Genomic DNA, 13,734 nt, shown 5'->3' on the forward strand with positions numbered 1-13,734 from the left:
ATATTTATAAAACCGTCATGCTCCTCCTCCTGTGCGTCACGCTCTTTTACAGGTGACTTTTGGAGGCCTTTCTGATGTTCAAATTGAGAGCAGGATAGCTCATTGGAAAGGTATTTGAGTATAATTTCCAACCCCACTAGGATTTTGCAATTTGGAGTTCATTTGCCTTGTAAAAAATCAAATCTCCCAAGACTGGTCGAACTGTGCCAAATGAGGCTGCCTCAAGGCAGAGTGCTGTTGCGGTCAACTTTTGAATGCCTTCCTCAACCCCAAATTGAGCTCACAATAGCTCATTGGAAATCCTGTCCTGTCTACTTTCCAACCCAACCAGAATTTTGCAATTTGGATTTCATTTGCCTTGTCAAACATCAAATCACCCACGACTGGTCGAACTGTGCCAAATGAGGCTGCTTAAAGGAAGAGTGCTGTTACAATCAACTTTTGAATGCCTTCCTAAACTCCAAATTGAGCTCATGATAGCTCAATGGAAAGCTACTTGTCTTTAGTTATCATTTGGATCATCAAGCAATTCATTTGGCCAACCAATCTAGGAGAAAACTTGATTTTCCCAAGGTCGCTCCAGAGGTGCATCAATTCTCCCGAGACAATTGTATTTTTGACATTTCTTCAAAAACATGACACCTGTGTAAAAAGTGAATGAGGTTTTCCTTCCTTGGTCTGTTGTGGACAAAAACCTCTCTCATTTTTCCCGAATTCATCTTTTCTTTCTCAGAAACATCATTTAAGTGAAACATATCCCGATGTGTGGGACAAGGGATTTGCCGAAATGAAGCGAAATGAAGGGGATTGGGAGCTTCTAAATTCTTGAGAAGATTTTGGGAGGTATGGAGGGATGTTAGGAAGTAAGGGAAAGTGGAATCTTAGAAATTGAGTGAGGGGAAGGGGTCCAAAAAGGCAAAACACAGGCCCAACCATAGAAAATTGCCCGGTTGTAGCAAGAAACTAGGGTTTGTGCGAAAATGAGGAATTTGGGGAATCTCACTGAGGAGAAGTGTTTGATAAGGTACATTATGGATAGGGAAAGGTGTATGAACATCAGGATACAAGTTTTTCCGATGATTTGACCATCCAAGAGAAATTAGCTTCAAAATCCTAGGAGAGGGAAATGAACCTTGCCTTGGCACAACTGAAACATGAACAAGGTGTGAAATGACCCAATGGGACTTGAAATGATGATGGCAACCCTTTGAATGATGTTAGAATCAACTGAATGGTGACATTGACTGACATCTGGACAACTTTGAAAGGAGTGAAAGCAAACCCTAGGCCTAATGCCTAGTGACCAAATTTTACTTGAAGACTCACTGAAATGATAAAATTTGACCTTGACACCTTAAAATCACTTGTGTAAGAGCATATTTGATCACTGGAGGAAGGCTGCAAAGACTGACACTAACAATGTGTTTAAGAGAAGTTTAACCTCAGTTCAAGTTCCTTTGCAAATTTTAGCCTGCAATTACGTCATCTATCCCTGAGTTAGTTCTTGCAAACTATTTTCAAAAAATTAAGCATTATGTTTCATGTTGTAGGCTTCCTGCGACAGGTCCCTTCTTATTGACTTCAACTCATTATCAAAAAATTGATCTAGAAACCTTCAGTACCTTGAAGCTTGCATGCCTTAATTATATTTTCAATTTAAATTACATGTTTGAGTCAAACTTTGCTTTAAAATCAATTTGCTCACTATTATAAATGCTAAGTTAATATTCAATAAAAAGAATTTCCAACATTTAATATAATAATTTATATTATTTTTAAATTAAATTTCATATATTAAAATATATAATTGCTATATTTCTATAAAATCAATAGTTATATTTCATTGATTTTTTTTATAAATTTATATTTATAATAAATTATTATAAATAAAATAAAAATAATAATTATTACTAACTTAAGTTATATATGAAATAGGGTCTTATCCTCTATAAACAAGAATTTATATTTAAAATTAATTAATTATTACTAACTTAAGTTTTATATATATATATATATACGAAATATCGTCTTATCATCTATAAACAAGAATCCCATATAAATTAAATTTTGTAAACCTGATTGGTTCATTTTCTTTCTCCCTGTTCAATTAATTTTGTTGAAAAACGTGTTCAATTAATTTTTAAAGCAGCTGCCATGAACACCAAAGAATAAAATGAGGCTCAGTGGTGGTACAGTCTGTTAAAGTTGCAATGGTGTTATTATGAGGAAATAGTGTCATCAGAGACTCGCGAAACGAGCTCTATGATGAGGATGCAAGCAACATAGGGTGGAAATTCATAGCATTTGTACAGATGGAAGCAACGGGAAATGCAAGTTCAGAGTCATTTACGAACTCCTTTTTGTCTTTGTCGCAAGGGCGTGCAAAGGTTTTGAGTCCGAAATATATTACATCATGTTTCACCTTCATCTTCAGCCATAAAGTAATCGAGTTAATGGAGGTTAGTCGAATTAATTATTTATATAATATAATTTAATCTCTCGTTTGTTTTGTTAATATTTGAAGAAGAATTTGAAGTTTGAAATCAAAGTATTACAATTTTTATTATTACATTATAATTATGCTAACAAGTTATATTAGTTATATTAGTTTTTGTTAGCATAATTGGATTTTGAACTTCTAATTTATAAAATAGTTAAAATTTGAAATTCGTTGTAATGAGAAAGAAATATTTAAAAAAATGAGTGATGATTTAGATATAGGTGAATTCCGATTTTTTTTTCAAAGATTTATTATTATTATTTTTTTTAATTACAAATTTTTACACCATAAATCAATTCCAGAAATCACACATAGATTAACCAACAAAACCAAAAATTTAAACAACTATGAATGGAAAAGAGCACTCAATAGTTTAAGGAGATTATATTTTTGTTTAAAAAAAATGGAAAATCTGGCATAATCTTGGTGGTTTTTTATTTGTTTAGAGATTTAAGTTATTGTTGTAAAATTTCCAAATTTTATGTAAGAGAGAATTCTTAATAATGTTGAATCTATTTCTTAAAAAAAAAAAATTTAGATACTTTTAGGGTCAAATTTTTTAAAACAAAATTTTCCTCATTAGACAACCATTTGACAATCCTGTAAAATTATTTAGGCAACCAATTGGTAGTCTTGGTAAACTTATAACCTTGTTAATCTACCCGTACTAGTTTTTAACGCGTATTAGTTGAGAAACTTTGCAGATCAAATTAAACTAGATATTTTATAAACATGAAGGTTATGGGAAGCATTAGAAATGAGACTAATGCTAAGTGATAATAGGAAGACAAAAGAGCAATAAGAGAAAAATAAATATACTAATTTGGAAACTTTCTGGAACAGTTACTCTATGAGTAAAGATTTCTTAAAAATGAAAATTATGGAAGGATTTTGAAATGAAACTAAAGCCATAGTATTTATAGTGAAATTGATTCACAAATATCCATCCCATGGAAAAAACGAAGCCATAAGTCATACATGGCCACATCAGTCTCATTCAGAAGAATGTATACCAATTTTGGAAGAAAAGAGATATAAATCACAAATAAAAGGAATTGCTATAAATATATATGAGAGAAAATATTAATTTATAAGTTATATATATAATTTTTTAGGTTATGATTCTTGAAATTACTGACACATTAGCTTGTAATATACTTAACTTGTGGTTTGAGTAATTATGATCCAAAAGCATTTGTTAGCAATATTGTCATTGATGGCAAATGTGAAGCAAACAAAGGAGTAGCACAAGGAGTAGCAAGGGATGTAGGAGCAACAACACAAGGAGCAACAAGTAGTAAGAGAAGGCAAAGGAGCAGAAGAAGGAGGAAGAGTTATGATACATTACTTATTTTGATATGTTGCAGAGGTTACTATATTACATAATCTATTGTGATGTAAAACTGTTCATTAAGCTTAATTGTTGTGATGCAAAGGAAAGACTCCAAGGCAAAGGCAAAGATTTGTGTGATGCATTAATGAGAAAGAGATTGGTATTTGATGTTGGCATTATGTTGATTCACTTAATGATTACATGTGGCTGAAATTAATATTGGATGAATTATTTGTGTTCTAATATTCAAGATATAAAGAGTTTGGAAACGAATGAGTGGAAGGAAAAGAGTCAAGCCTATTCACTTCATATTTCTATGTGAGATATGAACAACTAGTAAAATATCTTGATAAAAGGTGTGATTTTGGAAGGAATTAGAGTGGTTAAACAATGGGATAATGTTAGAGAGTTGATATAACTATTATGCATTAATTACTTGACACATATAGAACTGATGTGATGCAGATTTGAAGGGAAGAATAGGTAGAAATGAAGATGGAGACATGAGGAATTTATGACTAGGTACACCAACACATTGTTGTTTTTTTTTGCATCAGGGGATGGTAGTTTCCTTTCAAATTGTGGCTTTATAAATATCCAGTTGGAGCTAGTTGAGGTAAGAGCATATTGTGGGTTGTAGCCTATAGAAAACATATGGGAGTTGGAGCTTCCTTGCATGTTGTAGCTTGTAGTAAATGGAGGTAGCAACCTCCTATAGGTTGGGGCATACAAAAAATCAGCTGTAATAAGGAGCGAGCGGGAGCTTGCCTTTGCATCAAACCAATAATAAGACCATGGTTTTCTCCATTTATGGGTTTCCACATATATCTGGAATCAATGTGTGTCGTTATTATGTGTTCATGTACCTAGTTTGGTTTGCTTATTACTTGTTGATCACATATTCATATGTTGGTTATTATTTGTTAAGCTTCTCATGTTATGTATCACTTAATTATATTAATGAAAAGAAAATTAATGTCCATGTATATACTAAATTGATTCACCCCCCCTCAATTTAGTCAAGTTTTCAACAATTGGTATCAGAGCAAGGTTCCATATGTATAAGCCTAACATCTTGAAGTTAGATTTGGTTGAGTCATGTACTGTCAAAGTGTACCTGCATTGAGCATAGAAAAATTTCATGAGTGGAGAGATAATGTGAAAACTGAATTGATAGCTTATGGACCTGGTGTATGGAAGCTTGTATGAGAAGGTTACTGTAAAAACTCAGCCTTTGTGCAAGAAAAAAATGGAATGATAAGGAAAGATGTGTTATATATAACAATATTCATAATAAGGATCTTGATACAATAATAGACCTAATTCTGCCAAAGAAATTTGCAAAAGATTGGAGCTCAAGCATGAAGGAGAGATTATCAGCAATAGTGCAGAAAATGAAAAGAGAAAGAGGAAGAAGAAAAGTAATGAAACCTCTACCTGTGTGAATATGGCTGACTCTCATTGGCTAGTATAGAAATATTGAAGAATGAAAACAAAGATTTGAAGAAATTGGTGCAGATATGTGATGAGAAAGAGCATGATTACAAGGAAGAAATTGTCAGCCTGAAGACACATCTTGAAGAAGCAAGGAGAGTAGAAGAGGTGATGTGTAGTAAATTCAAGGAGAGAGTCCTACAATGTAAAATATTAGAAGATGAGGTTGACTCAACTAGAAGAGAGTTAGATGAAAAGAACAAGTTTTGTAAGTAGCTAGAAGAGGAGATAACATTCATGAAGGACTGAGAAGAAAAGAGCAGTAACTCGAAGGCATCCATAGAGGATAATGAAGCAACCCTAGAAAAACAATTAGAGGAAGGTACAAGAAGAGTAAATAACAAAGAGACAGACAATACCAAGCAACAACAACAAGAGTCACAGAGTGAGTCACATAAAATTATTTTTGCAAAAAGGTCATTTCCTTCTAGATATGAGTTGAACAAATTCGGAAGATATCAAAGGAGATTCTTTTAAGTTGGAAAATATATGAAGTGTTTTTCTTGCCATGAACCTGGACATTGCAGTAGAATGTAACTCAAAGAAAATCAATTTTAATCAGGAAAAGATGCAGCAAATGAGACAAGTCTCTCAAGCAAGCAAGAATATAAGACAAACATTAATCATGTACACAAAACATTTCCACGGTTACTATTATTTGTGCAATTAATTTGGATGTAAACTTGTTGAATGTAAACTATATGAAAAAAGGGGCACAATAATCCTCACACCAACTCAACCATACCTTATTCAAATGAGATGTTATCTATGTCATAAACTTGGACACAAAGCAAATGAATGCAGGCTACCATATACCCTAAATAATCCTAAATAGATGAAAGAAGAAAGTGAAAGCAGACCAAACTTTGAATTAAAAAGAAATGCAGATGATAGAAAAAAGCCTACCAAAATATCGAAGAAGAAGAAAAAGGAGGACTGTGTTACTTCAATAACATAATGAAGTTGTCATAATTTCAGGGGGATCTTCTCTAAGCAACATGGAAATAAGGAGTGGCAAAATCATAAGGAGAGACTCAATACATTATGCATTTTATGGTAGCCTTGGTTGGGATGTTGGAATTAAAAAGGAAAGTTTGTTTGCATATTCTCTTCTATATTCAAAGGCCACAACAGAGCATCACCAATAATGTCTTGGAGGAAGATAAATAACATGTTGAGACCAATCTTGTACATAAGGTATAACAGAGACATGATGGTTTACCTATTGTTAGTAAAACAATGAAGAGAGTTACCTCCACAACTCTTATGTTACTTGTTAATAAAAGAGGCCATTTTAAAAAACCTTCAAATGTTTTCAAAATATTGAAGGAAGATGACCTATGTTATGGTTAGAATAACAACAATTGTCACTCTTGCCTTGTTGGGTAATGCTGGAAAAGAGATGGTTATTCAAAATACATTTGCAAAGAAAAAGAAAATCTACATAATGAATGAGGTTCAACAATACTCTCAACATGCCAGAAATTGAGCACATAATCAAGGTGTCTACACACGATGGCTATTTTGTTGTGAATATATATATATTTTGCATAATGTGTGGATCGTGTAAGCAATTATATGTGAAATGGACAAACAAAAAGGGCCTACAATTCATTGTAAACTTAGTTCGTAAATATCTCGTCATCAAATAAGAGAAGTTAGTTGGACTAAATTCTCATCATGTACACCCCCCACTATAGTTTGGACTATGACTATACTAAAAAAATAGGAGTTGTATAGACAGTGAGTCATTGTGATGGATTAATAGTGGTGCAACCCATATCTACATAAAGTATTCGAGAGTATTCAATGATAACAGATTGAGAGCAATCTAAGATCCATTTGCATAAGGGCACCAACGGGATATCATGAAGCAAACATACATATACATATATATATATATATATATCTCCAGAGGCCACCACCTTTGTGTACCAAAGTTGGATGCTCTTTATATCAATCATATAATACCCATCTGGATATCTTTATTGCAGACCATTGTGTAAGGATGGATGCTCACACTCATTCATATTCAAGGAATGGAAGCTAACGACATGCCAACAAAATTTGTTGCTAGGGCTATAATGCATTTTTGAAAAAAAGAGGGAGAGGCACCTTCCTAGCTTGAGTGGACAGTGTTGGTGTTAGTGCGCAAGAAGAAAACAACATGGAAGTGTTAATTGTAGTAACAAAAAAGAGATTGGAAGTGAAGAATGGTTGGAAAGAGCAAACTCGCTGGAATGTTGGGCCTGCAGGATGAATACTACACGAAGGAAGAAATCAAGGAGGCCTTTCAAGCCAAGGTTAAGGAATTTCACCCAGACATTTATAAAGGTCCTAGTAATGCAAGTAGAATTGTTCAACATATGATAAAAGCATGGTAAAATAAGGATATATTGATCAGGCCACGATGGTTTACATTATAGGATGGTGTTCTTTCTTACTAGAAAATCCATGGCCCAGATAAAATTTACGTAAGTCAAGATACACAGAGAGGGGTTCGTATTATTGAAGAAGAATCACAAAAGCTGATAAGAAAGAAGAGAAATTATCACTTCATCTAAGAAAAGAGATATCCTAAAGTTTATGGAAAGATCCACATCAATATTTCTTCCATCAAAGAAAGTCGGTCGGATGAAAAGAGGTTTTACAGTTTTATAGGAATAAGGACATTACATCTTTGTGCAAAGATAAGAGAAGACAAAAAAGCATGGATAGATGCATTTCCTGCTGCAAAAGAGTCATTTTCATCATGTTGGATTGGCTTAGCTGTCTTGCCACAGTTTCCAGAATTTACTATTTCAACTGAAATGCTAAGAAATCGGTTACAGAGAGAGAGAGTATCTCTAACGAGGAAATTAAGGATTGTGAGGCCATTATGAAATATGATACAATAACGTGGGCATATCTAACTTTATTCAAGAGCATGGAGTGTTATTATTCTGGAGCATTCAAATTCATTATTATTCTAGAACAAGGAGCGTTATTATTCTTGACACCAAACATTATATTTCTGAGCTGTGTTATACCTTTGAGCAGCATCAGGTAGTAGTGCACACTGAGTGGTGGAGTAAGGGGAGAGTATGCCAATTATACAAAGGGTGAGATCCAACAAACTTGTATTTATAGGCATAAGTGGAGTGTCCAACAGAGCTACACAAATATTGACATATGTTATTATAACATGTCATCTGTAAATGTAGTGTTCCCAGATTGTCATGAAGTAAGAAAAGAAATGGATGTGTCCAAGTGGATGTACTGAGTTGTTCAAAATTTAAAAGAAAAAAAAAGATCCAAGGACTTGAGATCTTTATCGATTGCGGTTGCACTTACCCTTGTTATCAGGGGTCCAGCTGTGTCTTCGTTGTGGAGCATATCATATGTATTAGTGTGCGTATTGCATCGAGCCGTGAGGAAATATTTTGTGTTGTATTGAAACTTGACAACACTCTCTAGGCTCCCTCTACTTAGCCCTACTATCTGCCAAACTTTATAATTATATGTATGTCTCATGAACTATTTGGAATGAATACGAGATGCGAGAGTCACAATGAGAGACAGTGGACTAGATAGTGTACTCTCCCACGATATTCATGGGTCTAGTTGTCAAGCATAGTCTGAGTTGGAAAGTCCCCAATTTATAAAATATTTTCATAGATTTGTGCTTACCTGAAACTACCCCAATTTATAAAATATACCACTAGTAGACTGAGATTTCTAAGCTACATTGGATTTCTGAGTTGTAATCATTCAAGATATGGAACGGATATGTAACGTCGTGCGCTTTAGCGAAGACAAGGCACATTTCTTATTCCAACAACGCCTATCTGGGTGTTATTACATGGTAGTTCTCTTATTATAGTGGGAGAATTTTTTTTCCAGGGTTACGTTGGGAGCATTAATATTGTGACAATGATTTTTACAATGGTAGAGCGAATATGTTGGGCCAGTCGACAGAGTGATTATGGTGGGAACATTATTACTATGATAGTGTTCTGTACATGGCAGAACAAATATGTTAGGCCAGTCGACAAAGCAAATATAGTGGGAGTGCTATTACATTCAATAAAGAAATCGAATTTTTTGAGAACATTATTACGTTGATAGAGTGAAGTTTTTGAGAGTGATTATTGCAGTCACAGAAAGAATTTTCTAGCAGCATTATTACATGCAGTGCTCTTATCTCAAAGGAGCAATATTACAATGGGACTGTTATAATTGGTAACATTATATATCATAGGTACAATAAAGATACAAACCTGAATATTGGCCACTGGTTTAAGAAAATCTGAGTGAGTTTCTTTTTCTTTTCAAAATTATTGCAGCAGAAGAACCAGCCATGTCTGGCATTGACAATGGCGGAAACTAGGGTATTAGTGTAATGAGGATGGAGGAAGAGAAGAAGCCCATAGACCAAGGTGCACACATTATTCTCAAGATCAAGAGCCAGGATGGAAATGAAGTATTATGCAAAATCAAGCGTAATACTTAATTGAGGACTTAGTTAATGACTGTGTATTGTGATAGGCAATCCACTTATTTGAAATCCATAGTTTTTTTGTTTGATGGGAGGCGTTTATGAGGGGAATAAACACCTGAAGAACTTGAAATGGAAGATGGCGATGAGATTGATGCCATGCTTCATCAAATAGGAGGAAGGCACTAAAGTGGGTTGTCAACTAGATGACAACCTCTTGTCACAGTGGTCGGAACCTAGAAATTGTAAAAAGAAATTTAACTTATGTAGAAATTCTCACCGTAGATTAACCTGATTATGCAATAGACTAAAGCACAATACTTAATCTACTTCTACAATCAAACTTGCGGAAGCTTAATCGATTTGAGCAAGATCAAACATAACACATATAACAGAGAAGAAGAATCAATACACATGAAACACAGAAGAATACTCTTGGGAAAGCCTCAGCTAAAAACCCCACTATCTTTATTATCATACAAGTGGAAATATCTTAGGATCACACAAAGCTTTAACTCTCACAGCTATCTAGCTCTTAGTACAATGCCTCACTTTTGCTCATAAACAAACTAGACAACTCATATGCCTTCTCCTCTACCCTCCGAGCCTCCTATTTCCTTGCACTGATTTTCCTAGGTGTTCCAGCTGTAACCTTGTGTGACACTGATGTCACACTATAAAACTACTCCAACACACTATAAAACTATGAAAATCTAAAGGAATGAATTCCTTCTGCATGCAAGAGATTTTCTTATAGGAAAAATTCTTACAACTGATAGTACACTGTCCCTGCCTTTAATCTCAACTGGGTCTTTATCTAAACTGACATGCATGAGTTATTTATGATAGAATATTCAGTTATCTGGAGTACACTAGTTTCATGTATGCATGCATTAACTGACTGAACTCACAATTAGTTTCTCAAACTGTTTGGAACTAATTTAACTGGACTTAACTCAATTAACTGAGTTAACTAATTACAACTAAAATACAACTCATCCTTATCAACTAAAATACAACTCATCCTTATCTGCGAGACTGTTGCAACCGTATATTTGGGTGGAAAGTTATCTGGGAGATTGTTTTAACCGTAAAATTGGGTTGAATGTTTTGAACTAATGTGGATGGTAGATTTTGGTATAGTAAAGTTAATTGTTAATTTAGGTATAGTAAAATTAATTGTTAATTTAGGTATAGTAAAATTAATTGTTTTTGGATATTGAAAACTACAATTAACATAAAACTGATTAACAAAATATTATCAAAATACATATAAGTTTATTATAATTTCATTTATAACAAATGCTTTTGTATTTGTTTTTTTTTTGGATTGTTACAATTTTATTAGGATAAGAAAATTAAACATTATGTACTTAATCCTTAACCCACTATTTTTCTAATTGAATGAAAATAAAATAATATGAAGTAAAATTGAACTAACTATACCAATAATTAATTTAGTGCATAATACTTAATCTTAAGAGTATTAATAAATATTAACCCAACGATAATTACTATACTAATTGTGGCAGTATTTCCACGTATACCAATTGTGTTGCTGACTCACACTTTCTGATGAAGTTTTCCAGTCTGTTCACTGCTTTCCTGTGAAGACCTGTCTCGTCTCCAATTCATTGCATCTTGCAAAATTCAATGCTATGATGGTCTGACTAGATGATCGTGTGGTAATAATATGAGTTGGATAAATAAAATTCCAATCGAAAAAAGTTAAGATAAAGAAATTAGTTTAATAGACTGTTTGTAATAATGTTTGACTGTTAATTTAAGGGATTAGTTTAACTTATGGTTGTTAATATTGTTTAACATTCTGAATTTTGGCAAGCCAGTGGAAAAGCGCAACAATGGCGACCAACCAGGGATGTTTTCCCTTCATTCAACCAACCATCTTCTTCCTGAATATGCCTATATTAGCTCCAATCGCTACTCGTTGAGGTGGTATCCCTCCATGCCAGATCATAACTGAGGAACACAATCAAATACTCCTCAGGCCTATTTCTTTACAGGAAGTGGAGACAACTATGCGACAACTCAAAGTTGGGAAAGCACCCGGACCAGACGGCTTCGCTTCGGACTTCTTTCACAACTTATGGGATCTAATCAAGGAGGAAGTCTAGCAAGTAGTCGAGGAGTCCAGAGTTAACAGATGGATGCTTCCATCATTGAATGCCACCTTCATCGCCCTCATCCCTAAGGAGGAGAAAAACCAGACTCCGGACAAATTCCGACCTATTTCACTATGAAATGTATTGTATAAAATTGTCTCCAAAGTGATCGCCACATGCCTCAAGCCCCTGCTTCCTCTTCTTATATCATCGGAGCAATCAAGTTACGTGGAAGGAAGGAAGATCGCCGATGTCATAATTCTCACTGATGAAATCATTCACTCCCTAAAGCAAACCAAAAAGGCAGGTATGCTCCTAAAATCGACCTCTCAAAAGATTTCGATTCTTTAAGCTGGAAATATATTCAAAAAACACTGCTAGCCTTTGGCTTTACCCCCCCTTGGGTAAGATGGATTATGAGTCTCATCACTTATACCTTTTTCTCAATTCTTGTCAACTGGACCCCCTCCAGGCGTCCAGAGGTATCCGACAAGGGGACCCTCTCTCACCCTTTCTATTTGTTATTATGGCGGAAGGTCTTGGACGTTACATCAAAGATACCCTTCAAAACCAGCAATTACGTGGCCTTTCTTTCGAAAATACCCCTGCTTTCACCCACCACCAATTTGTGGATGACAATATGTTATTTGGTCATCCTTCAGTCCAGGAAGTCTGTAAGCTGAAATCAATTTTATCTGACTTTTCGGATGCCTTTGGCGCCTGCATTAACAAATCAAAATCTCAAGTCTTCTTCTTTCACACACCTCCCATCACTCAAGCCTCCATAGCCAGAATTTTGGGCTTCTCGATTGCATCTCTGCCCTCCAAATACCTGGGAGCTCCAATGATAGCCTCTGCCTTAAAGCACTCATCCTAAAAAATTCTCCTAGAAAAACTGGAAGCCCGTATCTCTTCATGGACCTTCAGAGCTCTCAATATGGCGAGTCGCCTAGTTCTAATCAAGGCAGTGCTACAATCTATGCCGCTCTACCTCTTCACGGTCCTGGCAGCACCCAAATGGGTTCTTAAAGCAATCAAAAATCTTCAACGAGATTTTTTATGGGGGAATACGAAACAAAAAAGAAAATGGACTCTGGTAAAGTGGGAAACAGTTTGTCACCTAAAATCCTCTAGAGGCACTGGATTACGGGATCCTCAACACAACAACGAGGTCATGGGAGCACGCATTTGGTGGAGATGGCTCTCGAACCCATATACTCCTTAGGCAATCCTCTGGACAACGAAGTATGCTCATAATAGACCAGTGGATGATTTAATTCGGCTCAAAGAAGTTGGCACAAGCTCTCTAATTTGGAATGCTGCTAAACAACATAAAGATCTAATCCAAAAACACAGTTTTTGGGAAATCAGGAATGGAGATAATGCGAGGTTTTGGGAGGACTCCTGGCAGCAAAGACCGAAATTGAAGGACCTACTCACGCCCCACCAGCTTCAGGATTGGGTAGAGAAACCTACGATCAAAGTAAATCAACTTTGGGAGGAAGTTCACAACCAAGGTTATAGGCAATGGTTATGATCAAACCTCATTCTTGGGCAAGCCACGCAATCCATCAAAGATAGCCTGGATACAGAACTCTCAAACAGGAAAATTCACCAATCAGATAAGAAAGACATCATCAGATGAGGTTATGAAACGAGAGGTACCTTCACCTCCCGGGAAGCATATCATATAATACTAAGGGACCATACTGTCAAGGATAGCCTCTGGCACAAAGTTTGGGAACCACCAATTTGACCAAAAATCTCCACCTTTCTCTGGTTGCTGTACCAAAATAGAATCCTTACT

The sequence above is a fragment of the Pinus tabuliformis genome, chromosome 3_2 (assembly GCF_031772625.1).
Source record: "Pinus tabuliformis cultivar Carrire ecotype Pingquan chromosome 3_2, CPIR1, whole genome shotgun sequence".
Lineage (NCBI taxonomy): Eukaryota > Viridiplantae > Streptophyta > Pinopsida > Pinales > Pinaceae > Pinus > Pinus tabuliformis.